Raw genomic sequence first — 19443 nt, 5'->3', positions numbered from 1 at the left:
GTATTACACGCTTTTGGACTCTGAAAACTTTTGTTTGACTTGAAGAGTTACCCCAAAATATTATACCATATGACATTATGGAATGAAAGTAGGCAAAGTATGCAAGCTTTTTCATTTTTATGTCGCCTATGTCTGCTAACACTCGAATTGCAAATACAGATTTGTTAAGGCGTTTCTGCAGTTCTGTGGTGTGCTCTTCCCAACTGAATTTATTGTCAAGTTGTAATCCCAGGAATTTAAGACTGTCAACCTCTTCTATCTGCTCTTCTTCGTATTTTATGCATATGCTGGGTGGAAACCTCTTACAGGTTCTGAATTGCATATAGTGAGTCTTTTCGAAGTTTAATGTCAGTGAGTTGGCTTTAAACCATTTATTAATATCCATGAAAATATGATTAGCTGATCTTTCTAGAACTACACTTGATATACTATTTATTGCAATACTTGTGTCATCTGCAAACAAAACGAACTCTGCTTCTGGCAGTGTAACTGATGAGAGATCATTAATGTACACAAGAAAAGCAATGGCCCTAAGATGGATCCTTGTGGGACACCACATGTAATTTCTTCCCATTCTGATGATGACTGATGACTTAATTCACTAGTCCCTTGCACTGACATCCTTTGTTTCCTGTTAGTGAGGTATGACTTGAACCATTTTGCAGCACTGCCCGTGACACCATAGAATTCTAATTTACTTAAAAGGATGTTGTGGTTCACACAATCAAATGTCTTTGACAAATCACAGAAAATACCTGCTGCTTGTAATTTGTTATTTAATGAATCAAGTACATTTTCACTGCAGGTGTAAATAGCCTTCTCGATATCAGAACCCTTCAGAAATCCAAACTGTGTTCTTGATAATATGTTATTTGTGGTCAGATGGTTGAACAGCTGCCTGTACATTACTTTTTCTAAAATTTTTGAGAATGCTGGCAAAAGTGAAATCGGTCTGTAGTTTGATGGTATCTCTTTATTCCCTTTTTTGAATAGAGGCTTAACATCTGCATATTTTAGCCAGTCAGGAAATGTCCCAGTTATAATTGACTGGTTACACAAGTAACTTAGAATTGTACTAAACTCACAAGAACATGCCTTAATTAACTTTGTTGATATTTCATCGTACCCACTAGCATGCTTTGTTTTTAAAGATTTTGCTATGGAAGTTATTTCTTTTGGTGAAGTGAGTGATATATTCATGTACAAGGGCATTATTTACTGATCCTGAAAGTCCCATTCTATTAGTAACGGATATAAAGTACTTGTTAAATAGATTTGCCACACTATGCTCATCAGTTACTAATGTGTCATCTACCCTTAGTGCTATTTGCTCCTGTTCCTTTCTGGTTCTACCAGTCTGCTCTTTCACTATATCCCATATTGTTTTTATTTTGTTTCCTGACATTGCTATCTTCTTCTCGTAGTGCATTTGTTTAGACGTCTGAATTACTTTTTTTAATCTTTTACAGTATTCCTTGTATTTAGCTAAATCATCAGCATTGGAGCTATTCTTGGTTGACAGATACATTTTCCTTTTTGTCTTACAGGAAATCTCTATTCCTTGTGTAATCCATGGTTTTATTACAGACTTCTGTTTAATTTGAGTAACTTTTACAGGAAAACAGTTGTCAAACATAGTACTGACATTGTTCATGAATGTGTTATATTTTTCATTCATGTCATGAGCACCATAAACATCTTTCCAGTTCATATCTTTGAGCAGTTTTCTAAAACACTCAATTTTTGGTTGATTGACTACTCTCCTGTACTCAGATTTAGCAGTCTTGATAATCTGCTTAGAATTTACATTTAAAACAATGAGCTGCATGTCATGATCTGAAAGTCCATTTATATCAGGTTTTATGATGTGATTTTGTTCCTTTGAGTTGTCTATAAAAATGTTATCAATGGCTGTCCTTGAGGATTTAGTGATCCTAGTTGGAAAGTTTACAGTGTGAGTTAGATTGAAAGACAACATTACTAACTGCAGTCAATGTTTACTGGAAGATTGCATTAGAAAATCTGTATTAAAGTCACCAGCAATCAAAATTTCTTTGTTTCTTCCTGTTAAATAACCCAAAAGAGCTTCTAGATGATCTAAGAATAGATTTTAATTTCCTGCAGGTGCTCGGTAAATAGTTATTATTATATAGGATCTGTTATGGAACTCTACTTCTGTTGCACATGCTTCTAGATGCTGTTCTAAACAGAATTTATTAATGTCAATGTTCTTGAATTTATGGCAGTTTTTGATAAATGTGGCAACTCCTCCTCCATCCATATCTACTCTGCAGAAGTAGGAAGCTAGCTTAAATCCTGAAATGTCTAACACATCTATATCAGTGGTCACTTGATGTTCAGAGAGGCAGATTACGTCAATTTGGTTAGATGAATTCAGTTCATCGATACAAATGAGTAGTTCATCAATTTTATTTCTAAGTCCCGGACTGTTCTGATGTAATAAAGATAACTGATACTGCATACTAATGGGATTGTAACTGCTTTGGCGAAGATGAACTGGCAGTTTCTGATTACTTTCTATTAAACACTGTTTAAATGGAGGCTGTATGATAAAATCTGACTCCTGTTCATCTGTTTTCTCAAACTGAGTGTGTCTGCCAATCTCTCTTAAAACTAGTTTTCTTTCCCCCTTCCCTATCCTAAAAAAGGTATCCCTCTGACACCTGTGACCACTGGTATTTTACCACTTATGCCAGTGTCCCCCCTTAAGTTTTCTGCAATCAACCCACACAGTTTTCCCTTCTCTTTCCTACTGAGGTGAAGGCCATGCCTAGTGTAGTCCCACCTATCGATAGCATCCACAGGAATCAAACCAATATGGGACCCTATATCCGTCCTAAGCAGCCACTCCAACTCCAAGTTCACCCTCCCTACGGAAGAGTTCAAATGAGGCCGATCATGGCGTCTCAACACAGGCACAAATCCCACACTCGTACGCTTCGTTGCTGATGCTATCTTCACCAGGTCACTCTCTATGGAATATTCAGAGTCTCTGTCAATGCTATTTCCCAGACCACCCACTATAACCACGGTATCCTCCTTTGTGAAATCTTTGCATAAAGCACCTACATCCTATGTTACCTGACCCAGATCTGCACTAGGCTTGAAAAAGTTTGTGACCTGGTACTCTGGACCTAGGTTTTCCTGCAGTAGTTGGCCAACACCTCTACCATGGGAAATACCTAACAACAGAACTTTCTTTCTCTTTACAAATTTCCCTACCTTTTTCAAGTCCTTGAAAGCTTGTTGTGCCCTTTCTAGAGCTTTAGCTACAAGAGGCTCATCCGATTCTGACTGAGGCAACAGGTCAAATCTATTTTCAAGATTTATGACAAAGCTGTCTGATGCTCTCCTTTGCCTGTTCCCCCTATTACCTGTTGCCACTTCCCACCTCTGTTCACCCTTCTCCCTCTTTAACCTGTCCAGAGCCTCCCTTGCCTTGTCTAGGTCAGCTTGAAGAGCTGCAATTTTCCCTTCCTGTCCCAGTATTTTCCTATCTCTACTGCAGATCCTACAATACCACTGATGAGCCTCATTTATGTCCCCATTTCCCACGCCACTACATTCGCCCCAATGAAAGAAACTACAGCACCCATCACACCATACCCCGGAACTAACGATCCTACGGCATGTCACACACTTCTCACCCATGGTAAAAACACAAATCGTATAAGCTGATTTAAATAGTGACTAAAACGTAAACAAAGGACTCTAGAAACTATTCAGGCAGGTATAAATAAATTGAAAGAGTACTGAATAAAAAAAACTGGTGACTACATATAACTCACTGTATACTTACGATACGCGCGCGTGAAATTAAGCCTAAAATCCGTGCTAAAGGCGCGAGAAGGAAAATAAACTTCTTACCCCGTTTAATCTTCTTTAACACTTCACCAACATAATGTACCAAAGGACACTGCAGTCCGATTCAAGATGTCAGTTTAAACTGTCGATACCGGTAAAGTTTTCTTGTACAGCTTACGACTGACCTTTTATCTTTGTTGAAATATTCTGCAGCTGCTGAACTTCAGCTATGAACAAAAAACTTTTTATAGTTAGTTTCGGTTATTTTGACGCTACTTAGGGCAGTAGTGTTCATTACTGGTGTAATAAAGCAACCACGACAACTATCACAGCCGACCGGTGTGGCCGAGCGGTTCTAGGCGCTTCAGTCTGGAACCGCGCGACCGCTACGGTCGCAGGTTCGAATCCTGCGTCGGGCATGGATGTGTGTGATGTCCTTAGGTTAGTTAGGTTTCAGTAGTTCTAAGTTCTAGGGAACTGATGACCTCAGATGTTAAGTCCCATAGTGCTCAGAGCCATTTGAACTATTTTTTTGAACAACTATCACATTAACAAGTCCCTGAAAATTTTCCAAGAATACACGTTGTTCCAAGGAGAGTCAAAAGTAGAAACGCTGGTCGAAAGTGACGATTACCCCTGCGTTGCCTGTTGCCAGGATAGGCAACGTTGGAGCGTGTGGCGCGCGACGGAGAGAAACAGCATACTGTCCTCGCCGCGAAGTACGCTCGGCGCCTCTCTGCACAAGACGCATCGCACAGCCCTGTTTGTTACTTGCACACGTGCGGCGGGCACGGTGCCAGCAGACATAGCTTAGCGCTGGCTGCGCCCACTGCTTGCTGGCGAGGCGTGCGCCGACTCACCGCACACCACCTGCATACCGAGAAGGTCCCCTCCTTCCGCATCTAACTCACGGCGGCCGCGTCACATCCAGGTTTAATCCTGAGCCGCTGGCTACCGTGCCTGCATCCAGCACACGCGGCTATAGCTGAACGTGGGGTTTTAAACTCTTCTCCTGCTTCAACACATTCATTGCGTGCCGTGTAGCTTAGCAGGCTCCTTGCAACCAGATGCGGATCCGGCGGGGTTGGTTGGGGGGGAGGGGGGGGGCGAAGGTTACGAACACTCCCCTCTCTCCCCTTGAAATGTTACTAAAAGTGTTATGCGGGGTGGGACAAATAAGAGTGGCTCGTAGAACAGCGTTTCGGGGTACAAAGAAAAACAGCAGAGGAAAGGAAATACAGTACTAACCCGACTATAGGAGATGTTGATATCGACTTCAAAGCGCCATTATCAAGTGTTTGAAGTGTGCCTAAGACGACATACTGTCGTATTAAAATACAAAGTTGACTCTTAGACAAGCTGGTGTACTCAGTAATGAAATAAAGCAGTAGGCTCTGCCAGAAATATCGAATCTTAGACAATGTGTCTAATAGTGTATTTTAATACGACAGTATGCCATCTTAGGCAATTTATAACACTTAAAACACTTGGTATAAGCACTTTGAAGCCGAAATCATGATTGTGTAAGTGTAAATGTAACACTGTAAGTAAACAACAGTCTAATGGCGGTACTGGCTTTAAACAATTATATTATGACTGTACACTTTTGGACCTTGGTCAGCTAGTTGCTGAAGGAGGATCGAAGCTGAACAGCTAGAATTGTTGCAGTCTCATCCGAAATGTTCTGCTGCACTTGTTGAAGACTATGAGGGTTGTTACGATACATATTAGACTTGAGGGCTCCCCACACAAAGTAAAGGTACTCTGACAGATCAGGTGACCTGGGTGGCCAGCTATGGCCGCGACCAGATTGACTCCTGCTAACAACTATGTCAGGCATCAAGATTGTGTAAATGTGCTGCAAGATTCGGCCGGCTCTATGGCCTGTTGTTCCATCCTGTTGGTTTTTCCTCTCCGTTAATGCTGCCGCAAATGGTTTCAAAGTGTTGCAATGTAACGTATCGAAGTCTGCGTCTGAAGAAGGAAGATGGGACCAACAATGAGGCGTGCAGGCACTGCATACTAAACCCCAACCATCTGATCATGCAATGGTGTTCCACGGAAGTTATGCGGATTCTCCGCTGTTCAGAACCTGCGATTGTGTGAGTTGACATAGCCACTCAGATGAAACCAGATATGAAGAACAGATCCGTGTCCAAGCCATTCACTATTATGAGCAGTGGACAGCCTCTCACAAAATGGAGGCGCTGAAGAGCGTCTGCTCGTTTGAATGCGTGAATGACAGACACTCGGTAGAGACGCATGTCTAGCTCCAGGCGGAGTATTCGTCCGCATGAGCGACAGAAAATGTCGGTCTCTTGCGACAGGCGTCGGGTTCATTTGGTAGGACTCTGAAGCATTTTCTTGTGAACTGCAGTCACATTTTCTGGTGTGCGCGCACGTTTCGGAATGTTTTTTGACTTGTTTAAAGCAGATCCAGTCAGATGCCATTTTCGTACTAAGCGTTGCATGGCATTCTTGCTGAGATTAAACTTCTCGGCCAACAACTGACCACACGACTTCCATGACTTTGTTGTCACGTAACTTTTCATAACGAAAAGTGAGTACCACCGTCCCCTTTGCACTCTTCCACTCACACTGACACAACCCGCACTACGGTCTGAACCAGTGCGGATTACGTGGCGGGCGTACACGTGGCGTGTGCTTCACGGGGTGTGGTTATGTGCATATATTCACGTCCAATCGTATCCACTCTTCCAGGCCACTTATAGTTTCCTCACCCTGTATTTTTACATACACAATCTGATCGCCGGCCGCTGTGACCGAGCGGTTCTAGGCGCTTTAGTCCGGAACCGCGCTGCTGCTACGTTTGCAGCAGGTTCGAATCCTGCCTCGGGCATGGATGTGTGTGATGTCCTTAGGTTCGTTATGTTTAAGTAGTTCTAAGTCTAGGGGACTGATGACCTCAGACGTTAAGTCCCATATTGCTTAGAGCCATTTGAACCATTTTTTAACAATCTGATCAAAACTATTCGGACATTTCTGCGTATTGCGTAAAGGCCCACTAAATGTGACTAGAGGCGAACCTATCTATATCCGGATCCCACTCGAGGTACTGCCGGGTCTCGGTACTGACGAGTCCCCTCCATTTGGCTCGGTCCTCCCACCACTTTCCTTCCTCCACTTGCTGACAGGTCACACCTCTCCTTTCCACAGATATTCTCACTCCCATTTTCCATCGTGTTCTTGGGCGCCCACTAGGTCTTTTTTCATCCATCTTTAGTTCTTCTGCCCATGCGTCCTCTTAACATGCCCACACCATCTTAATCTATTTTTTTCAGTTTCTTCTCTCATACTTTCTTGTTTAAAGTCCTTTCTAATCTCTACATTCCTTACTATGTCCATTTTTGTTTTTCCATTAACTGCTCTGAGAAATTTCATTTCCCCTGCTTGCAGTCTGCTCCGGTCCCTTTCTGTCATTGTCCATGTTTCTCCACCATAGGTGACAATAGGGAAGTAATAATTCTTATACATAAGGAGTTCTGCTTTTTCTGAAACTTCGTTATTCCAAATCAGTTGTTTTATTGTTTGGGTAGAAATTGCCTCCCATCTGTAACCCCCTATTAATTTCGTTGGTTATTCTTCCATCCCTAGATATTTCACTCCCTAAATAAGTTAAACTTTCTACCACTTTGAGGGGTTCTCCATTCAAGGTAATATTTCCATTGATCCCTTTCTCTTCAAAATACCGTCACTACACTCTTATCTTTATTTATTTTTAATCCATACCTTTTCATCATTCCCTTCCACGCTTCAAACTGTAACTGAGACGAACCTACCAGTTTAAAAGGTGGAGGTGAGTATTCTGTTGAAGCAACAGCACCAGTTAGGTTCGGTGAGGAGAGCTCAGCGACTTTGCACATGGACTTGTCATTGGATGTCACCTCAGTAAAAAATCCAGCAGCGACATTTCGGCCTTTCTAAAGCTGCCCAATCGTATGTTGGTGTTGTCATTGTAGAGTGTAAACGGGAAGGGGAAACCACGACTAAACCATGACGAGGCAGATCTCACGTGTTGACAGAGAGTTACTGTCGAGCGTTGCGGAAGGTAGTTGTAAAAAATCGCATGAAGTCGGCGGTACGTATCACTCGCGGGTTCCAGAGTGGTACCAGCAGTCCAGTTAGCACAATGACTGTGTGTAGCGATTTAAGGAGAATGGAGTACAACAGTCGAGTAGCGCCTCATATTTCCATAGCCAGGGCTAAGGGACGCTAGAGGTGTTGTAAAGAGTGACGCCAGAGGGCAGTGGATTACTGGAAACGAGTGATTTGGAGTGCTGAGTCACACTATGCCATGTGGCAGTCCGATGGAAGGGTTTGGGTTTGGCGGATTCCTGGAGCACGTTCCCTATCTTCGTGCGGAGTGCCATCAGTGATGGACAGAGGAGAAGGTATTACGGTATGGTGACGTTTTTCGTGTTTTGGGGTGTAGTCTTCTTATTGTGGAATCTAAATTTTACTGCATTTTGTATAGAGTACAGTAGAGGAACAATTCAGAGACAATGATTCTATCGTATGACGGTCGACCATGTCATGTAGCAGCATCTGTAAGGCAATGGTTTGACAGAACATAATTCCTTAAATGGACCGAGCGAGGTGGCGCAGTGGTTAGACACTGGACTCGCATTCGGAAGGACGACGGTTCAATCCCGCGTCCGGCCATCCTGATTTAGGTTTTCCGTGATTTCCCTAAATCACTCCAGGCAAATGCCGGGATGATTCCTCTGAAAGGGCACGGCCGACTTCCTTCCCCATCCTTCCCTATTCCGATGAGACCGATGACCACGCTGTCTGGTCTCCTTTCCCACACCAACCAACCTTAAATGGACTGACCTGCCCAGTGCCTCGACCTGAACCCAATGGAACTCCTTTGGGATCAGTTGGAACGTCTTAGCTCCACATCACAGCGTCCGACAACACTACATTGCCTGGAAATTTGTGGTAAGGCCTTATGAGACCAAACTGCTGAGGTCATCGGTCCCTAGGCTTACACACTACTTAATCTAACTTAATCTAACTTACGGTAAGGACGACACACACACCCATGCCCGAGGGAGGACTCGAACCTGCGACGGGGGCCCATGCGGATCGTGACAAGACGCCTCAGCTCGCGCGGCTACTTTGCCAGGTTTTGGCTCTTGGAGAAGAAACAGCTGACTGTCCTCCACAGATAGACATCATCAAAGTTCCGGTGCTCATTTTGATTTTACGTCGTGTATGACGTTGCAAAAGTTGTGAGAGTTTGTTGCTGTCATACACTGCGCAACACAGTTAAAGGATCAGTTTTCAAGACCTCATAACTGCCTGCTATTGCGACACGTAAGTTTGAATTTTGGCTCAAAGTTATGTGTAACTCACCTCTGTAATGGTGCAAAAGCGTGGGGCTCTGGAACGTCACCCTTGGGCTCAGAGACGCTTCAGGTAGCAAGGTGTCGTCATTTGAGGCAAAGGACCACAGCTCAGTAGTTCATAGAGGTGAAAGGTTGGCTTCCCCCATGCTAATGTCCACTTGTAAGTATGTGGGTAGTCATGTAGTGTACACCTGTTTCCAAATTTCTCGGCTAACATTCGGAAAATAAAGTAGCATGAAAACTAAGAGTCTCGAAAATGGAGAGGAATTCTAAGAACTACAAGTTATGTTTAACACAGGATACTTTCCAGTTTTTGGGTTGGGCGCTAGTCTGTTTCGATGCACTTGAGTCCTGACCGGCTGCAGAGAACACTCGACCAGGAAGAGCCGCCCATTCAGTCTGCCAATACCTGCTGCCAACAAAAAGTCCGACGCAGTCTGTAGTTCACTGCTGGAACCGGTAAAACAGTGGAAGTTAAGCGAAACAGGACAGAAAGGGAAAGACCGTGCAATACGGGGAGAAAAAGACTGATTTTCTGGAAGCGATGTAGGAGGAAGAGGAGTCTAGTGTTTAACGTCCTGTCGACAAAGAAGTCATTAGAGACAGAGCACAAGCTCAGCTAAGGAAAGGATGGAGAAAGAAAGCGGCCGTGCGCTTTGAAAGGAACCATCCCGGCATTTGCCTGAAGCGATTTAGGGAAATCACGGAAAACCTAAATCTGGAAGACATCAGACTTCGATATATGATGCCACCCACTAGGGCTTCCAGAAAGCGACTGAAGATCATGGAGGACAAGCGAGAAAAAATATGGCCGGAGTTCTATGGCATCGAAGCAATGACGAACCGCTCATGGACAGCACCAAACTTCGAACAGCGACATGTAACTAGACTTTCTATTCACGGCTTTCGTCATCTAATCTGCAAAAACAAAACTTATCATGACCCAACCACAACATGTGTATGTGAACTGTGTAACGAAGCCGGTGAACGATATCACATAGAACTGTGCAGTAAAAGAGTGAAATCGATAAATGAATATGCAAAAATGTAAAATGTAAATGTAAAATGTTAAGCAAAAGTAACTGTATATGGCTATTTGGCTGCAATTTTATTAAATTAAAAATCTGGATAGCCGGACGCGGGCTTGAACCGTCGTCCTCCAGAATGCGAGTCCAGTGTGCTAAACATTGCGCCACCTCGCTCGGTGGAAGCAAAGTGGAAACGACTGAAAGAAACAGCATTTACAAGTTTACGTAGTCATATTCTGCAGACTGGTGTTCATAACCGCAGTGGTAAGCGAAATAGTGATAACAGAGGGTCTCATTTCGATATTACGTCGTGTAAATTATGGTGTTGCAAAAGTTGTGCGAGTTTGTTGCTGTTATACACTGCAGAACACAATTAAAGAATCAGCTTCTTTTTTAACCCCGTAATTGCCTGCCATTGCGACACACAAGTTTGAAATTCGACTCAAAGTTGTCTACAACTCACCTCTGTAATTTTACAGAAGCGTGGCGTCCTGGAACGTCATCCATGGGCTCGACGACGCTTCAGATAGCAAGGTGTCGTCATGTGCGAAAAAAGGCCACAGCTGAGAAGTTCATGTGAGCTGTAATGTGCGTTAATGATGTCACATTGGCGCCAAATTTCGCCAAAATTCTGCCTAACGCCATTGTGGACGTGTTACACGATGGGTTGGTGGGTAAGCACACCCCCCTCCTACCCACATTTCACACCACCTTTTGACGCCTCTTCCATGTAGGTCATAACCGCGACACCCGGCGTTGAAATCACGCGGCTGTCTTATGGGTGGCCCAGGAAAACATTTCAGACACACCACCGCTCAGAATCGAAATGAAAAGGCCTTAAGTCGTGGGAAAAAGGGCGTCAATGAAACCAGTCATTCCCTAGGGGCACGGATTCCCACACATTTCATGGTCGGAAACGACAATTCGTAGTGCGTTGAGCAACAGGTTCTTGACAACGTCCGACACTGCTGCCAACCCCTGGGCGTTTCAACTCCGCACTAAGTGCATCGTGGGCTGCAGCCTAATTAAACGTGATCTGATCGCTTTGGAGTGCAGTGTGACCGCAATTTTTGCTCTGATACACAGGATGGAACCACTATGGACTGCCCGAAACCATTCGACTAAATTTGTGATCCGAAGCAGCAAAGGATGTTTGTTTGTTCAGCTGTCCTGTTTCGAGTTCTCCTGTGGCAGGTTTATGGGAGAGGGCGGGGGTTGCAACGTTAACATATGAGTGAATGACACGGCAAATGATCCCAATTCGGCAACAATCACCTACCCACCGTCGTTGAGCACGTTAAAAATAAAAATAAATACCTGTCCGAAACTTTGACACTAATTCAACCTCGCTGCTGTAGCACATGAGTGTTAGACAAACCCTTCGACCAGCGGTAGGTGACGTTGCTTATCGTAGGCGCTAGAGCAGCAGCGAGGCTGAATTCGTGTCGAAACCGAGCTCTGACAGGTATATTTTTAACATGCTTGACAGAGGTGAGTGTGTGGCACCGAGGGTGTTTAGCCGTTTTATTCATGTACATGTTAATGTTGACCCTCCCTGGCCCCCTCCCGATCACGCCACAGGAGGGATAGAAACACGTAAGCACCCTCTGCTGCTTTGGATAACGTTCAGGTTTCGTCTAATGGTTTTCAACGGTCTCTAGTGGTTCCACCCTGTATATCAAAGCAAAAATTGCGGTCACCCCGAACTCCAAAGGGCTCAGATCACACTCAGTGTTGTTGCAGCCCCGTGTTGCACTTAGCGTAGAGTTGAAACGCTCAAGTGGTGGCAGCAGTGTATGACGTTGTCAAGTACGGCGTCCTTTTGCTCATCACACTGCGAACTGTCGTTTCCGACCGCGAAATTTGTGGGAATTGACAGCCCAATGGAAGAACTGACTTCATTGACGCCCTTTACCTCAGCCCTAAGGACTTTTCGTGTCGATTCAGAGCGGCGGTGTAACTGAAATGTTTTTTTGGGCCACCCAAAAGAAAAGCCGCGTGACTTCAACGCTGGGTATCGCGGTTATGGCCTCCAAAGCAGCAGCTTACAGCTCACATGAACTCCCGAGCTGTGGCCTTTCTTTCGCCTGTGTCGACAACTCGCTGTTCGAAGCGTCGCCAAGCCCGAAGCTGACGTGGCAGGGCGCCACACTTTTGCGCCATTTCAGAGGAAGATTGTAGGCAACCTTGAGCCAAATTTCGAACTTACGCGTTGCAGTGAGAGACAACTGCGATGTTTCGAAAAAGTGATCCTTTCATTTTATTGCGCAGTGTAGTTCCTACCATAACTACATGGCACATGAACGTAGAAAAAAACTGTTTTTAAAAATTGTGCTTTTTTACACTGGAGTTTCTTATAAATTAAAGCAAAGCAGTATACTGAACACTAATGTAAACAAATTGTAACTGTTATGCTAAAAATGTTATACCTGTTATTCTTATTAATAAAATCCTAGGCGTGCGCGGTACATTAAAACGGTGACTGGTCTTTGAAAGTTACTAGCGTGGGGGAGGGAGGAGGAGGGGAGAGGAGTAGGAATGGTAAGAATGTGAATGCACCAGAACCCAACGCCAGATCCGCACCTCCTCGCAGCAAACAAATAAGTGAATATTGGTGGGTCATAGGCTTTGGACGATCGACTACAAAGGAACAACAAATAAAAATATGAAAATTATATGCTACAAGGATTGGACAAAAATGTTAAAACACCGCGAGAACTGCATGCTTGAACGTAAATTCAGATGCTAGACAAGATGTCAGGTTGTGCTGCTGTATTTGACAACGAATGGCACCTGTGCAACTGATGGTGTTCTTGTGTTAGGTGATTCCGTAACCAAGTGGTCGAAGTCTTTCGAGTTTCAAAAGATACCGTATCGAAGATTTATACCGCACACAGGGAAAGCGGAAAACCATCATACGCCATGTCACGACGCGGAGAAATGTGTGTGTTGAGTGTCGGTGACGGGTGGTCATTGAAGAGGAGTATGAAAAAAATAACAGGGCGATAGCTGCAGGAGTAACTGCAGAGCCGAATGCCGCACTCGCGTCTGTTGCCAGCACCCAAATCAAAATTGAGTTCCACACGCTGGAAATTGCACGACGAACTGGAATTCCAAAACCACACCTCAATGATGCAAACGCCCGTAATAGGAAAATGTGGGACTGAAGCCGTAAAACGTGGATTAGGGGGGAATACAAGAATGTCATTCGGTATAATGAGCTGTTTCACACTGTTTCCAACTTCTGACCAAGTTTACATCGCAAGTGTGAAACATGGCGGGGGTTCAATGATGATTTGGGCAACTATATTGTGGTATTCCATAGACCCCATGGTTACTTGCAGTTACTGCCAAATGATTATGTGACCATTTAGGCTGATCAGGTCTACCCTATGCTACAATGTTTGTTGCCCAACGGCAATGCTGCATTACAAAGTGACAAGGCCCCTATTCACTCATCTCGCATCATCTGGGACTGGTTTTGTAAGCACAAGGATGAGTTGTCGTTTCTCTCCTGGCCGCCACAGTCACCAGATGTCTATAGTATTGACCCTTTGCAGCGTACTTTGGTGAGGAAGGTGCGTGCTCGCCAGCATTGTTACCTAAACTTGCCACTATTGTGCAGGAAGAATGGTACAATATTCCCTTGGGAGCCATACAGAACTTGTATTTATCCACTCCGACACAAGTGGAAGCTACACAGCGTTCACCCCTGTCTGTGATGAAAAGTCTCTGGATCTGCACCGCTGTTTTTTTTTTTTTTTCAAATAGCCAGACATGTACAATTTGTTCGCAACGTCCTGGAGCGGTTGAAGTTAGCTCCACACACCGACTCCCAACACGTCGGCAGCCGAGGAGTCAGAGGCGGTGCGGAGGGAACAAATAGCGCTTTCGTAACGCTAGACGTGTGCTTACTGGTTGGGCATAGCACAGAACGATAATTGCTTTGTAATGGCTACAGTACACTCGGGTAGCCATCGCATGCCAGGATCTTCTTCAGTGGATGCCCCACCCCTTCAGTTCTGGCGCAATACGAGCACTTAGTGCTTTGGTTCAAATGGCTCTGAGCACTATGGGACTTAACTTCTGAAATCATCAGTCCCCTAGAACTTAGAACTACTTAAACCTAACCAATCTAAGGACATCACACACATCCATGCCCGAGGCAGGATTCGAACCTGCGACTGTAGCGCATAGTGCTTTACCTCCTAGTTAGTTAGTTATGTACAAGTTCCATAGATCATTTGAATGATTCTTTTATCGGAAAGATACGCAACGAGTCAGTTTGTGGGGTATGTATACGTGATTAGTATGATCAATAATGAACGCATTAATTCTTTGGTTCTACTCGAGAAACTGCACTTAGAAACAGATTTGTTTCTTTTTTTTTCTTTTCCCGGTTGCCAGTATTTAAAAAGAAATTCGTCCGTGTAATAGGAGTTGTCCAAGACAAATGATTTAGGTTGGACTTAAAATTTGCTTTGCCGCCTGTCACACATGTTATGTTATTGGACAAAGCATCAAAGACTTTTGTTGCCCATGTTGAACTCCTTTCTGAGCCACTGACAGCTTTAATAATGGGTACTATCTCCTCGAAAACGCTCATCCTGCTCTTCGCTGTAATCTTCATCAAACCAAGTTCTCAGAAAAGTAATCTTAATGTAAGCTGAGAAAGTGCGCCTTTATTGACATACGAGCACCAAGAACCTGGAAGTTTTGCAGGAGTTCCTCAACAGCATTTTCGCACCTGGGCTCCCATAGTTGCCAAAAAAGTTTTTTATTGTTGTTAACTTCAATGCTAACCAAGCATTCCTTTCTGTACCTCTCGTACTATCGTCGAATTGTGGATATTTGGATAAGCTCCCTGATCTGATGACTATTAGAAATATCCGCATTAAGTTTGGCGCCACTGTCAGGTGGAAATTTGTTTTAAGAAAGAAAAAATTCTAGTATCTTTTTTACTGCTTTTGCAAAGGATCTCATCAAACAAAGTTTAATGTGCAGGAGTGAAAGCGGAATTTTCTGAGAATTCACGAAAGTTTGTAACTTAACGTTGTGCGACTCTGGTGTCAGAGCAGGACTTGCCGTTCAGCTGCATTGCCGTCTGCCCCATACTCATATGAAGCATTGATGTATGGTGTAGCAACCTTGTCGACTCAGCAGTATGGCCACAGCCTATAACAAATAGCGTTAATGTGTATAGTATGATATACTTCCAAAATTAACACATTAACCATACAGTGTATTAAACTCAAAAATATGCCTGTAAGTTTCCGCGTATCTTCCGGTTGTGATGTTTATATTTCAGAGCAGTTAACATAAGTTCCATATTATTGCAGTTTTCACTCATTTGTACTGAATGACCTACCAGAACAGAGACAATCGCATTACGAATGTAGAGTATTACAGCATAAAAACTTCTAGTTGATGAATCATTAAAAATCCGCCATTCAGTGGAGATATACGTGATACCCAGAGCTTCGACGAGACCGCGAATGTCATGACAGTAAATCAGACAAACTTTCTCATCTCTGAAATACAGACGAAACTCTTCTTCACGACTAAAGTAACTTACCAATATTTCCACGAAGATGTGATCTTAGTAACTCAGCAGATTCTTGGACAAACATAAGTCTCAAGTGAAATAATTTAGTTCAGCTTGGGTTAGGGGTTTTGGATGGCATCAACGTAAAGGGAGGGCGGGAGGGAGAGGGAGTGCTTGATATGTACCACCAATACCCCAGTATTGTCTTCATACAGTTCATCATCTGGGCCAGCAAAGTAGTTCTGGTTATGAGGTGGTGATGGAATAGGAATTCGTGGTTCATGAGGCACCAGTCTTACGGCAGACGGTACATCTGGGTGTTTTATGCTGTCTTTGGTTTTTATTTATAACAAAAAGTATAAGCAGATATACTCATTAAATTAAATCATTTACGATATTTATTCCTATTAATTTAAAAGGCCCTAATAAAGAAACGTATTAAGTTGAAGAGAATCGAAGTCTTTAACGTACAACTTAAATGTGTCATGCAGAACTAACGGTCTCCCTTCCCTCCAAATCATTGGTGTACCAAATCAGACACACTTGTGCTGTTTTTGCACAGACTTTTAACACGCGTATTGCAGCGTACATGTGGTGCGAAGGTTTCGCCCCAAGGGCTTGTCCTCATGACCAATTTCAACTACAAAGTATACATGCTACATTTTCCTCAAAAACAGAGGAATTTTTAACTTCCTATGTGGCAAGATGTTTTATCACATATGTAGCAAAATCGGGCGGTATGGTTCTTGCACTTTAGATTCATTTTGTGACAGAATTGCTTTCATTCAGGAAACTCAAGTCACTCTACTCTGCAGGTTGCTTCAAGGTAGAAGCAAGTTCAGCTCAAACCCATAACTCTCTCTTTCCTACAGAGCTGACGCCTCCATCTTCGTATACACAGTTGCCAGCAATGGCTGTACTTCTAGCGTCATTTTTCAAGATAATCAACAAAACATAGGTAATTACAAAGAAGAGCGGAAGAAGCTGGTACACCTACCTAATATCGGGTAGGTTCCCCGCGCAAGAAGGGGCGCAACACGACGTGGCATTGACTCGACTAATGTCTGAAGTACTGCTGGAAGGAACTGACACCATGAATGCCGCAGGGCTGTCCATAAATCAGTAAGAGCACGAAGGGGTGGAGATCTCTTCTGAACAGCACGTTACAAGGCATTCCAATTATGCTTAATAATGTTCATGTCTGAGGAGTTTGGTGGCCAGCAGAAGTGTTCAAGCTCAGAAGAATGTTTCTGAAGCCACTCTGCAGCAATTCTGGCCGTGTGGGTGACGCATTGTCCTGCTGAAATTGCTCAAGTCCGTCGGAATGCACAATGGACATGAATGGATGCAGGTGATCAGATAGGATGCTTACGTACGTGTCACCTGTCAGAGTCGTATCTAGACGTCTCAGGGGTCAGAAATCACTCCAACCGCACATGCCCCACACCATCTACGAGCCTTCACCAGTCCCCTGCTGACATGCAGGATTCATGAGGTTGTCTCCATACTCGTACAAGTCCAACCGCTCGATAAATTTCAGATGAGAACAGGCAACAAGTGTCCAGTCATCAACAGTCCAATGTCGGTGTTGACGGGCCCATGCAAGGCGTAAAGTTTTGTGTCGTGTAGTCATCAAGGGTACACGAGGGGGCCTTCGGCTCCGAAAGCCCATATCGATGATGTTTCGTTGAACGGTTCGCGCGCTCTTGATGACCCAGCAGCAATTTGCGGAAGGGTTGTACTTGTGTCACGTTCAATGATTCACTTCAGTCGTCGTTGGTCCCTTTCTTGCAGGACCATTTTTAGCCGCATTGATGTCGAAGATTTGATGTTTTAGCGGATTCCTGATATTCACGGTATACTCGTGAAATGATCGTACGGGAAAATCCCCACTTCATCGCTACCTCGGAGATGCTGTATGCCATCGCTCGTGCGTCGACTACAACACAATGTTCAAACTCACTTAAATCTTGATAACCTCCCATTTTAGCAGCAGTAACGGATCTAACAACTACGTGAGACACCTGTTGTCCTATATAGGCTTTGCCGACCGCAGCGTCATATTCTGACTGTTTACACATCTCTCTATTTGAATACGTGAGCCTATATCAGTTTCAAAAAATGGTTCAAATGGCTCTGAGCACTATGGGACTTAACAGCTGAGGTCATCAGTCCCCTAGAACTTACAACTACTTAAACCTAACTAACCTAAGGACATCACACACATCCATGCCCGAGGCAGGATTCGAACCTGCCACCGTAGCAGTCACGTGGTTCCAGACTGAATCGCCTAGAACCGCTCGGCCACAACGGCCGGCTATACCAGTTTATTTGGCGCTTCAGTGTAGAAGTTTCTTTTCATCCCTGTCATCTACATTTCTCGAATATGATATATTTATTGTTGCTATATGACGTGGAAATAATTTTTCTTTGTGACAGTAAACTTAAAAATTTTAAACACTTGTATGACTTATATGCCTAAAGGGCTAGGCAGCAGCAGCCGCCCCCAGCAACTACAACAAACCGGGAAGTAACCGATTTTGTGACGTTTTACAAGTTCCTAACCATGCGCGATTTATGTAGTTTTATCTGTGCGCTTTGGTTGTTTATTTTTTGAATTTCTGTGTGTTAGTTTAATATTTACTAGACACAGTTTTCGCGTTTCCGTTTGTGTCGGAAAGTAACCGATTTTGTGACTTTTAAACATGCTAAACAGATGCGAATTATTTAGTCTCACGTGTGTACTTTGGTAGTTTAGTTCTGGAATATCTGCATATTAATCAAAATTATTAGATACAGTTCTTTTGTTTTCGTTACTGCCTACAGTAGAGTTCTGCAGCTCGTGTCAAGAGTCGTTTGTTTGTCTGTGTAGTGAAGTTTTCCACTGTCTTTAGTACAGATAGGGATTGTGACTGCTGTATGCAAATGCGAGCTGAGATGGTGACACTTTGCTCTCAGCTCCAGGCTGTGTTGGCTTCTGTTGCACAGATTGAGGTTGCAATGGATGGGTATCTGTTGTGGTATGGCGATGGGGATCCAACAGACATCCAGCACGACCCACGAGTCTATTGATCAGTCTGCACCAGTGGCCTGCCCAGTTAAAGCTCACATTGATGTTGACCTCTCATCTGTGGTCGAGTGGGAAGTCGCCACAGGTCGTGGCTGGTTGTGTAGTACTTTCCCTCAGCCAGATGGAGTCGCTTGTCCCTTCTTCTATTTCAGAGAACACTAGTTTTCAAGATCTGTACAGTCACAGAAGGTGGGCTAATTAGTTTATGAGAGCTCCAGTGTTAGGCGCATTATGGCTGCCATTGAGGGGAAGAAAGCCAGTGTGCACTTCGTGACAATGCCGAGTGGAGTGATTCCAGATGTGGAACAGATCCTTCTGGACGCCATGAATAGCACAGGGTGCAGGCAACAGCAAGGGTGCAGCGAACTGCAAGTGGTGGCTGACGGTACAAATGACGTGTGTTGCTTTAGGTTGGAAGAGATTCTCTGTGCTTACGAGAGGCTACCTGAAGTCTTAAAGCATGTCAGTCGTGCTTGCGGGTTGAAAGCAGAGCTGACTATTTGCAGCATATTCGGCAGGACCGATTGCGGACCTCTGGTACAGAGTCGTGTGATGGGTCTGAATCAGAGGATCGGACGGTTCTGCGACCCTGTATGCTGTAGA

This window comes from Schistocerca serialis, chromosome 9 (genome assembly GCF_023864345.2).
Source record: "Schistocerca serialis cubense isolate TAMUIC-IGC-003099 chromosome 9, iqSchSeri2.2, whole genome shotgun sequence".
Classification (NCBI taxonomy): Eukaryota; Metazoa; Arthropoda; class Insecta; order Orthoptera; family Acrididae; genus Schistocerca; species Schistocerca serialis.
The sequence above is the reverse complement of the archived record's forward strand: the minus strand, read 5'-3'. Positions refer to the sequence as shown.